Source organism: Amblyomma maculatum, chromosome 6, assembly GCF_055883805.1.
Source record: "Amblyomma maculatum isolate TAMU_Amacu chromosome 6, ASM5588380v1, whole genome shotgun sequence".
NCBI classification, from domain to species: domain Eukaryota; kingdom Metazoa; phylum Arthropoda; class Arachnida; order Ixodida; family Ixodidae; genus Amblyomma; species Amblyomma maculatum.
This window is the reverse complement of record NC_139349.1, coordinates 149,865,835-149,878,011: the sequence shown is the minus strand read 5'-3', so window position 1 is coordinate 149,878,011 and position 12,177 is coordinate 149,865,835. Positions and strand designations below refer to the sequence as shown.

At 41.2% G+C, this 12,177-nt stretch overlaps 1 long non-coding RNA gene across 2 annotated transcripts in view; it reads right to left on the bottom strand.

Annotated features, from left to right (window-relative positions):
* The window catches only part of LOC146187014 (uncharacterized), a 41,275-nt gene that overhangs the window by 13,670 nt on the left and 15,428 nt on the right, over positions 1–12,177 (bottom strand). Inside the window, exons 2-3 of one of the 2 annotated variants that reach the window (XR_014708201.1) lie at positions 692–720; positions 53–104 (exon numbers count right to left, since the gene is read on the bottom strand). This is a non-coding gene — a long non-coding RNA (uncharacterized LOC146187014). Of the gene's footprint in view, positions 1–52; positions 105–691; positions 721–12,177 lie in introns of those variants that run through there. The other variant, XR_014708202.1, reaches the window with a different exon arrangement.

The window sequence follows — 12,177 nt, the reverse complement described above, 5'->3', positions numbered from 1 at the left end:
CTAGCACACTAACTACAGTGGTTAGAACACTACTACAACGACACATCACTTTGCCGCCATTTGTAATACGTCCCGCAGTGAAAGTAGCTTGCAGCAGTGCCGCACTGTACCATTTGTTGACGAAAAAAGAAAAAGAAAGCAACCGCAAATGAAAATATTGTACTTAAATTTAAATTTTAGGCTCTATAAAGGTTCGCATAGATAGTGTGTTTTAGTTTTCGCCTGCCGATTCTGTTATACCATCCATGGCTGCAGCTGAGATGGCAGACGACACGGTCTGGGAGACACAAGAACACTATACACGAGACAGTATACAACTTCGACTGTCTCGGAGAACTGCAGTGAACAGGACATCCGACCAAACGACGCCGAAGCGTAGCTATATATTATGCGTAAAGCTTCCATGTAAAGAATTCTAGGTTATATGAAATGCGATTCACACTAGGGTTGTGGTGCGCGCGGCCGGTTATCATATGTGCCACATATACAAGTGAGACATATATACTACAAGAAGAACAGGGTGCTCGCATTTGGGCATAAACTGCTGGTGGAACATATTACGAAACGAGCTGTGGTGATCATGCAAAATAATAATAAAAAACTAAAATCTTTATTTAATGCATGATGGTTGAACTATAGTCACACGGCAGATATCTGCCAAATTTTTCAGCGCTAGAAAATATTTACTTACTGCCTCGTCCCAATGACTTTCCAGGTATGCTGTTTTTGAAAGAGAAAAAAAAGGAACACTGTAGAATGATGGAATGCAAGGACGTTTTCAGCATACAAACGGACAAACAGGGGGCTTCTCTGCATGTCAACTTATGTTGCTGTAAAGCCCACCCATTATGATATTTTTTTACAAAAAAGTACCCGATATCCTCTTCACTGGCTGTCATGCTGCATCGTGGCCGGAAGCCGGAGAGGGACACAAGAAAAGCAGCTGCTATGGGAGAAGAGAACCTCAGATAATATATTAGGTGGTATTTAGAGAAGGATTAATACAAATAACCTCATATTTAAGAAAAAAATAACTGCTATTATGAGCTGTATAACTGTTCCTGACAATTAATCTAATTACTTTCTTTTGAAGCATTAGTAATTTATTAATGTTAGTGCTTGATGTGGTGGCCCAGACCAAATGGCAATAGTTAAGATAAGATTGAAATATTGTGTTGTAGATTATCAACTTTAGGTTTGGAGAAAATTCTGAGACATCTGAAAAAGACGCCAACAGACTGTGACACTCTTTGCAATATATGTAATCTGTTCTGCCCCCTTTGTATGTGCATCAAAAATGATGCCCAACAATTTAAAGCTGTAGATAATTTCTATTCTGTTATTAATTTTTAAGGTAAATAAAATGGGCATTGATAAAGTTACTTTAAAGTTTAAAAGTCAAAAGAGATATCTTACTATTGACAATTTTAACAAGTCCATTTGATCTTAACCGTGACTGAAGAACAATGTTTCCTCTTTTTAACAGGTTACTTATATATGGACGAATCAGTAAGAAAAAGCTTTTATCATCAGCACACAGGACATACATAACGTCGAAAGCAAGTTTATATAACTATATCATTAATACAAGCATTAAAAAGAAACAGACCCAGAAGGCTACCCTGGGAAGCTCCACATTGTATAATTCTTAAACCAGGTAGAATACCATCAATACAGACAGCCTTTTTACATTGACTTAGATACGATCGAAACAGAATAAGAGGAGAGCCGTGGATGCTGTACCTTTAAAGTTTATTAAGTAATATTTTATGATTGAGGAGATCAAGCGCTTTACTAAAGTCTAAAAACATACTTAGCGTTGTATTCTTACATTCAGAACCCTGCAAAATAATTTCTTTTTGCAGCAGCAGAGCAAGTTCAGTGGACGGTCGTTTGCAAAAGCCGAACTGACTGTCATTAATATTAAGAGTGTTTATTGAAGGGTTCTCAGTTTTTTTAACTATAACTAGAGCTTTTGAAGAATCTGATAGAATGGATATTGGTCCATAGTTAGATATTTCTTTCTTATCTCCTCCCTTAAAGATTATTGAAACCTTGGCAGACAGGAATGAACAGCTTGGAAATGATGGACACAATTCGTCGTTCCTTTTCTTAAAGGAATGACCAGACAAATGTGTGCTCATCTTGTCGTTTGTTGCTATATGTGCCCCTATCCATTTTTGTGTGCTGTCATCCTGTCATGCAACACAAACATGTTCAATCTGCTACACTAGTGAGCTTCATTTCTAGTCATATGGAACACATAATTTGTTCTCAAATTGCTTCATATCTTCACATTAACACATTCTGGCAGTTGAGCTGACTGCTGTGTCAGCCACTATAGCTGACACAACAAGGTTGATGTGAGAACCCTCCTGCGCTGGACATACAGTAGAATCCTTTATAGTAAAGTCACTGGGACCATATCAGGGTTTTTGCTATATCAGTTGTTGGTGATGACATGGTCCTGAAGGTGCTGTCCTATGTAGCTGAATGGGCACTTAATGAACATGTCTTGTTGCTTAATAAAAAAAAAACTCTGAAAGAGCTTCCATCCCTCCCTTGTCATCTCTTCATGCAATTTTTTTCACTTACAAAAATGTTTTACATCTAGTGGAAGTACCTCTTAATAAGACTTGAAAGAGTGGAAACACATTGCACCACAGAGCCCGACAAAGCAAACGAAAAACGCTTAATATTCAAGGAACTAACCATGAACGGCTACCCAAAAAAATTTATCCGGAAAATCATTCGCCGCCAAAAACGCAACGACAGGCCCCGGGAAGAAAATAACCAGCAGCAAACAACTACATCTCAAAAGTACGTCACTGTCCCCTATGTCCGAGGCGCCAGCGAAACCATCGCCCGTATTCTAAGAAAAGAGGGAATTCGAGTGGCGCACAAGCCTTCAAACACTTTGGGGAGCCTGCTACCCTTCCCCAAAGATCGACCACCAAGAGAAAGAGCCCAAGGCATTGTCTACAAAATTCCCTGCGCCGACTGTGATGCTAGCTACATTGGCGAAACAAAAAACCTAAAAGAAAGAATTCGGCAACACAAGAACGATGTACGAAATTTTTCAAGAGAACGCAACCCCATAGCTGAACATTCAGAAGATTCCGACCACAGAATAAATTTCGAAGAAACGTTCATCTTGGAGACCGAGACCAATTACCGCAGAAGACGCCTCCTCGAGTCATGGCACATACAGTCTACCGCAAATAACATCAACCGGACAACAGGCAACCTCCCTGCTGTATACTTGCAAGGTCTTCGCTCTCTCCTGGCCACTTCACAGAAGAAAAGAAAAAAGTCGCCAGCGAGCACACCTGCACCTGCGGCACCCTCACTCGTCTAAACCCCCCTCCTTCCTTCTCATTCCTTTCACACACATTCCACCCCCTCCCCATTCTCTCCCCCCCCCCACCTTCTTCTCCCCCTCGACCATTCCTTTACTTATAGCTGCACGCAGCCCCGCGTCATGCACCCCTGAAGAAGGAGCCGAGCCGGCTCCGAAACGTCGGGTTTTATAAAATAAAAGTGTTGGAGAAATTTCAAGTCTTATTTAGTTATCAACCCAACCAGACAGGCAAATCTGTCGAAATGTTTAGCTTTCAAGTACCTCTTAAGCATGATAATGTGGCTATGAATACAACCAAGTTTGATTTCAAGTGAAAATCAATGCCTTGCATGAACATGGTGTCACGTTTTGCTATTTCTGTCTTTTAAAAGGCAATAAATGATAAATGCGAGTGGCAATCAAGTGCTGCAAGACTACACACGCTGCACCTTCACTTCTTGCCACCGCTGCCTCATGCTTTCTACTGCACAGTGATGGGAATGTTCGCCCGTTTCTTCCCCTTAACTATTTATTGGTACACTTTTACTCTCCTTCACTTTCTGAACGGACCGCGCCGCTTCCTTTCCATGTTTGTAGACAGCATTTTTCTTTTTTTATCCTACACGCTGTGTGCTTTCCCTCACGGCTCCAAGGCCTTCGTAAAGTAGGCTTCTTCTGAATATTGCTAAGCCTGGTGGTAAAGCCACTTAAAAGGACACTCGGTGTTATTTTTGTTTTGAAATACAAAAAAAAAAATTATTTTCCTCGCGTATCTAGGTAGTGAGCGGGCGGCGATGTCATATCTTGGGAATCGTCACCGCGGCCAGGCTCACTTTACTATAACCGATTTTTACCAAAAATATCTTTACTATAAAGGGGGGGGGGGGGGGAAGTACAGCTGTCTATGGAAGATGAACTGGGACTTCAGTTTCACTTTTACTATCAGAGTTTATTACAGCAGGGTTCTACTGTAGTTATATGCTGCATCAAGCAGTGAACAAAACTCAGTGTTTCTAAATGCATCCATGAGTTACCAATTAATACTATCGATATTATCATATACATTCTGTCAGAATCAGTAAAACTGTACGCTGCAGAACATGCATGGTACAGTGAAGTGAAACTGCAGTTCCATTTTGCCACCAATAGATAACTTGTTTTTTTCATTTGATGTTCGTATGTCTATATATAGTACAATCCACATAGTAAGCATAAGTATTTAAATAGCACTCCAACCTGATATGGCTCAGTGATTGGGTGCTCGACCGCTCTATTCAAGAATATGGGATCGATTCACAGCTGTGGAAACCGCTTTTTGGTAGCGCCAAAAAACAAGGTGCCCATGTGCTATGCGATGTCAGTGCACAGGTGGTAAAAATTTACGAAGCCCTCCACTACAGCATGTCGCATAACCTGAGTCGCTCTAGGATGTTAAAGCTCATCCCAGACGAAACAAACACTCATTTCCTGTTGGATTATGGAACCATGTATCGAAATTATCCAACTGGAAAACTGATTTTTGGCTGAGAAAAAGCAATTCCAGCTGGAAAGACATCTATTTCCTGCTGGATTATAGAACCAGAAATCATGTCCAGCTAGAATTTTGAGATTTCCAGCTGGAAAATTTACACCTCCAGTCAAGCATCTAGCTGGAATATCATTTTTTTCCAGCTGGAAAATATGGCAGTCCAGCTAGAAATTCAGCTGGAAATGTACTTTTCCAGCTGAAATGGGTACGCTTGAACAAAGTCTACTAGGTGTCTATTTTCATGGGGGATAAACTGATCTAAACCTATTACTAAGCGCAATGTTAGCACACTCAAATTAATGTGCTTGATATGTACGCCATCTTAAATGTATGTCAAATTCAGCTGCCTATGAAAACAGCTTGTATTAAATATATGACGGTACAATGCAGATGTTTTAAACATTAAATATCTGTTTCTCTTAGGCATGAAAATGTTCAACACAGCATGCCTCTCCAGGGCATGTAAGTTTCAAGTTACATATCATTAGCATAATCGCATTCACTATACAGCTAGGACAACGGCCTCTATAGTTTCACTCCAACTAACCCTCTCCAGTGTAAACTGCTTTATCCCTACAAGCTATCTACTTCACCAGCCCACCTGGCTATCTGGGTCCCCTTGTTATATCTTTTCCTGGAATTCATTCCTTTACAACTAACTGTTGGATACCTTGCCTTTGAGCTCCTGCTTGTTCATTAATCCACTAGGCTCTCTTCCTACCTTTGCTGCTTAGATTCAATTTCAAGCCTTTTTGAAGTTTCTATCTCATCAATGGTCACAAGCAAGGTATCATATACTTGCCTTTGGAGGCGTATCGATTACCAGCTACTAGCCCTGATTTCAGTGGGAATATACTTGCCAGATGCACTACACTAGCATTACAATCAAGGTGCAATTCACAATAGCCCACATTATTATTTTAGATACATGAAAAGATTATCACTTAAAGTCAGGGGGGTGTCATTGTGTCTGAGAACCCTCATCAGTTTTTACGAGAGGTCTGAGACTCCCCGCACTTGAATATATCTGGTGTCCAGCACTGCACGAATATGAAGCAGGTGCATTCGTTTGGCAAAGGCCTTTATTGCCTCATCGTTGTCGTCAGCCAAAGTATCACACTTTTGCGGCAGCTCTAATTCGTTGAGACAGGATGAAGTTATGGAGGTCTCGACCAATCCCAGAGCACCACCACAGTATGCACAAATGCGCGGCTTATATGGCCATATGGCAATCAATTACTGTTTATTAATTAATGACTATTTAATCAATTAATTGCTAATTAATGGCTAACTACAAATAAATGACTAATTATTTATTTCATTACTAATTTCACATTAATGCCTAATTCATTCATAATTACTAATTAATGCCACACACCCAGTAAAATCAACCACACAACAGTAAATGTAAAACAGCTGCGAAGATACAGGAGCGCGATCTTGTCGCTGCGCTGCCAAGCAGAATGCACTGAATAAATGCACTCGCAGAATGTGAAAGAGTAGTCGCTCACTTTACTTGTAGCAGCACTCATCGCTACATGTGCAACTATCGCGTAGCAGAATGCAGCACTCATGCTTTCACCTTTCATCACTTTAGTCGCCGAAGTGTCCTCGAATTTTATTCTTTTCAGTGGCAATCAGAGAATGTTTATGATTGTTAGAAAATTTTGCAGCAAGTTTTTGCAAGAATTATTACTTAATTTTAGTAAAATTAGAATTTTCTAAAACCTGTGATGAAGAAAACAAAAGTCAGTCAGTCCCTTTACACAGAGGCTGGAACTAATTAAGGTATTCTCACATGCCATCTCTTCGGTTTTGCCGGTTCGCACTGTTTTAAGTGCTGACTGAGCAAATTTTAATATGCTCACGCAATATTATTCAGATGATGTACTTGTTGCCAGGCAGACCAAGCTGATAGCTCTCACAATATTTCTTGCTAAATTTTCATTGCGTTCACTTGAAGTGCAAAAATTATAGTATATCTTTTTTACTAAGTTGATTTTACATTTAACGTGTAATTAAGACTGTACTTCCTATATAAAGTGCTTTTTTACTAAGTTGATTTTACATTTAACGTGTAATTAAGACTGTACTTCCTATATAAAGTGCTTTAATGAACATAGCTCTCTTGCTGCTTCTATAAAGTGTATTCAAAAACATTTATTTGCAAAATTTCTATGTAAACTTATTCACTCTTATAAAATTTTCTTCGCAACCAGACAGTCAGAAGTTCAGCTCTCGATGTGAACTGTGCTACAAGATAGCGGTTTCAGGAAAATATATTGCATATGTTACAAGTGCTGACACTTTGTAGTTTCACTATAAGCTGCTTTACATCACAGATCGTCGATCATGCTGGCAGAGTGCAAGGATCACTTTTTTCAGGTGCATGTCATAAAATGATCACGAAAACCTCCTTAATATATATATATATAATTTCTCCCATTTAAAAAGATGTGCAAAGGCCGCCAGCCCTTTCTCTCACCCTCTTAGTTCCTCCTCAACAATTGCGCTCGAATTTCTAGAGTCTCTCTGATAGAGCCAGACTTTAAGCACTGAAAGTAATCCATTCATTCCAAAATTACTTTTACTAAAGTGAATCACTGCTGTTTCTATACTTCATACTATGCACTCCTGGTATGACGCCAAGAAAGCAGTAATGACATGCAGCAAGCCTGTCCCACCAGTGATGAATAAGCAAAAAAAGACAGAATTGAGTAGAACTACATATTCAAGGCCTCAGACCTGCCCTGTCTCCGGGTCACAACCGTTCTCTAAGCAGAAGGTATACATGTAAGGTGTTGAGGGTCCAATCGAAGTGACAGATGGTGCAAAATGGTAGAAGGTCAAAACTAGTTGAAAGTGTGCAGTAGCACTCAATGTTGCATATTGGCTATAGGCATAGTGGCACCTGATTACACTTGCCATCCCGGGCAAAAATGGGGTTTGGGGGAAGAGACAGGTGGAAATGCTCATGGCGTGTTTGACCATGATTGTTTTTGTTGCCATTGTCTTATATTTTTAATAGCCTGTTCTGTAGGAAAAGGGGAGGGAATAGTCTCACTGGATAGAATTTGGCGGGAAGATGAAAGAATGTGCTCTATTGTGTTTGGAGAGAAGTTTTGTTCACAAGTTTTACTTAGTTTATATACGGATGAAATCCAGACAGTAATTAATGAGAAGGAATTTGCTCTGCAGAAGTATGTGTAATGTCATTACTTTTTGGGAGCAGTATTTAGTAATTTAATTATATTTTTAAGACTTAGCAAGTAACTGGTAATGTGATTTAATTGCTTTTGAACAATAACTTTGCCAAGTATGCTGCCAATTTACTCCAGGCAAAAAAATACCATGTGTCTATTAGGAATGAAATAGATTAAATAAGTCGTGCCAGCTAGACTTGTGAATGTAATCATGTAGCTCAAATGGTTTCTCTACTTCTGATTGGAACTTACTTCGGAACATTCAATTGAAAGGCCCTATTGAACATTCAATAAAAAAATGTTGCAACTTAAACTGCTGTGTAGTTTGCATAATTTCTATAACCACAGTGAGTTGTGATTAAACGAAGTAACTCTAACCCCTCAAGATCTGCCACTGAATGCAAGAGGAGGGTCCAATGTGCGAGGTGTATAAGCCCCAACAAAGAAAAGATCGTGTCAAATCTTCGGGTATACAGTGTGTTCCTATGGTTTACGTGTCATATGAATGCATGCTTGCCTATCGCCCGCTTGCAGCTGCCATTTCAGGTCAGTGCCCGCAAAATAAGCATTAAGACTGGAAGCCGGCCTTAGCTGAACTGCCTAATTGGAATGTTCAATTTATTCAAATTGCTTCGAGTCTGTCCCAAAAGCGTATTTAGAAATTTTGCAACTGCAAGCTTTAATTGGAAATCATATTTTTTTTTTTCTTGACTGGGCCAATGTCTCGATGAAAAACATGCCATACTGCCCTTATTGCAACTTTCACATATGAACAAGTTAAAAGACTATGCCACTGCACTGACTTGAACAAATCTCCGAAAGATGGCAACTATAGAAATATGGGCAGGGAGGCTCCGCAAAAACTGCTCATTCAGATACAAGGCACACTGCCGAGTACAACTGCACCTGCCAAAAACAATAGTTTGCATTATGCACCGTTTTTGCTGACCTACAGATTGATCAGCCGCACTGCTGAGCCATAATGCAAACCCAATTGGCGGTCATACATATATAGTTTCATATAAGTACCAAAGGCAACCAAAGCAACCTCGAATATTCACCAGCTGTTGCTGCCTGCAGTCCCTTTCTGACAAGCGATATGCGCCGGCCGCGCCAACCGGCCTTACAGCCTGTATTTCCTGTCTCTATCAGATCTACATTGAATACTGAATTATAAATTGCGGACGCGTAGCCTAGCTGACCGCAAAAAGGAATTCGGAGGTAAATAAATGCAGTGCCATAACGTACAGCAGGGGCGTAGCCAGGGGGAGGGCTTATGGGGCTTCAGCCCCCTACGAAATTTTTTTGTACTGTCACACACTGCAGACCAAAACACCCACCAGAGCCGGAAATCAATCTGAACTTAGTCTCCAGTATGTCTTTTTCGGGTTCGAAAAGAGATCTCGGCGGGAATAAAAAAGCCAAAGGTGTATTTAGTCTTCTGAAATCGTTCATCGGACCATACAAAGGAGACAAAATCAGAAAAGCTGACAAAGCACGCAGAGATGGAATGTGTGGAGAAATAAAAAAAAAAAATACTAGGAGGGAGCCTGACGCCACAAGCGCACCCTCCGCCGGCCAAACTATCTTCTGACGCCGCGCTTTCTTCTCCCTCTCGGGCCTCTTGTTTGCACTGAATCTCTGTGTTTTTAGCCGCCACGTATGCTCCGGTGGAAAGTCTGTCGAAGCAGTTTGCTGAGAGTCCTCGTCTGTTCGTAACACTTGAGTTTGTTAGAGGGCAGATGCTGCATTATAATCAAAGTTATAAGCACACTGGAGAGAGTGCAGGTAACCATTTCATTTGCGGGTCCGCAAGAAAGACTACGTATTTTAACTAATGTTAATTTTATGGCTGGAAAAACTGGCTATGCTAAATTTTCAGTTCTGCATTTGCTAAATTAAACAAATTATTTTCGTCTGAAGCAATACATGCGCAGGATAATCGATGGAACGACGGCCCCGGGCGGTAGTATATATTCTTCCGTGCAATCTTTGCATCCCGGCATGCATAATTTATGGCGCAGTTGAGAGACGACAGGCTGGTGATATATATCTCATTACGGAGGAGGCTGAGCAGCAACGTCAGCCCCCCTCGAAAAACATTTCTGGCTACGCCACTGACGTACAGCCTTAGAGCTATGGAACAAAACACTGCAGTAACTGCGTATTTGAAGGCGGAATACCTTCGGCAAAACGACGAGATAAGCAGCCACGGGGAGCCAAATTTCCTTGCGTCGAGTGAGGCGCACAATGCAGAGCGAAGCTAGAAATTGCACTACACGAGAAAAACTTCGTCTGCAACTGTATGTCACAATCAAGCGCGTCCAAACTCTGCGCTTGATTGTAGCAATCAAGCTCGAATTTCTCAAATCCTCCTTGCTAATCCAGAGATTAGCAAGGAGGATTTGATATACGAGTATGCGAAACGCTTCGACTGAAATAGGCCATGAGCACCGTGGCCATGAGTAAAAGTGTGCGACCAACGCGCCACACGCCGACGATACCTACATAAGTTAAAATTATTAAAAAAATAAACAGTAACCTTTTTTGGGCCATAATTTTAGGTTATAAATTAATATTATAAATGTCTCACTTGCTGTTGTGCACATTTTTTTCTTTTGCTTAGTTTATGATGACGTTGCGTGATGTATTTTTGTGCGTGGCAGCAGCAATTTACTAGTGCCACGGTGCGTGTCAACCAAGACCGACTGAAATACAGACCTGCACAGAAAACGGGGTCCTATGGGACCTCGTGCGCCAACTTTCGTTACCTTTCTCACCGTTGAGGGCGCTCGGTTGACCTCTTCGTCTGTCCTTTTCATCATCATCAAATCACAAATGAATATAAACAAACTGTATCCAAATTAAAAAAAAGAAAGATATTTGCCCGAGTTATACTTCGAAAATTTTACCTTTTTGTATTTTAGCGGAGAGTGTTTACTTTTACGTTTTTCTCTAGCCAGAAGACATACCGCGATTCCGCTTTGTGCAACGGCACTGCAGTTACTCGCTGCACATGCGCAGAATAGGTGTTTGTGCATTACAGCATGGACAGATATAACTATAACTACGAAGAAAAATGACAGAACTAATAGACCCTTCTTATTAACAGGTGGACAGTAGCGCTGGGCTACCCGTAGTGTTTGTTTATGCTATCGCCATCTATGAACCGGCAACGGCACCAATCGATGCTATCGCCATCTATGAACCGGCAATGGCACCAACCTTTTCATTCTTTCTTTCCTTCTTTCCCCTCACCCCTCTGACTATATAATACCCCTTGATCTGGAAATAAACCGTCATACTTTTGGCCGGGCTACGCTGTCAGATGCATCACTCGGGAGCAGCGTTCCCATTGACTACGCCTTTCCAACAGTGGCGACGAGGCTGAAGCAAGGATATCGGGCCCAGGACAGCGCCAGACATGGGTCACAAGCTACCAGACTTCGATGAGGAAAAAGATAAGTGGCAAGCTTACCTGGTGAAAGTAGAAGCGTACTTTGAGGCCAATGAAATCTCAGCTGATGCAAAGAAGAGGGCTTTACTAGTAGCCGCCCTTGGGACAAAGACCGTTCAAGTTTTATGCAGTAAAGTAGCGCCAGCAAAAACAAGTTCGTTGAGCTATGACAAGGTAGTCGAGACCTTGAACAGCTACTATGATCCTACACCAAACGAAATAGCAGAAAGTTTTAAGTTCTTCAACCGCTATCAGAAAGAAGAAGAATCCGTGCAGGAATTTATTGTCGCTATACGACAAATAGCACAGAACTGCAATTTTTCGTCTATGCTAGACAGAATGATCAGAGACCGCATCGTGTGTGGCGTCCGATCAAAGAGTTTACAAAAGCAGCTTCTGGCAATAAAAGACCTGTCGCTAAAGGAAGCAGAGGCTCTAGCACTAGCTGCAGAAAGCGCCGCCGAACTAGATTCGCGAGGCATAACCGGCGAGGCTCGGGATCCAAACGTGTTCAAGATAACTTATCGGCGCCAATCAGATACGAACGCAATGCCAATGCTGCGGTAACTACGGCCACAAGACTGCAGTATGTCGCTTTAACAGACGGCAATGTTTCAAATGCAGACGATACGGGCATCTAGCGAAGATG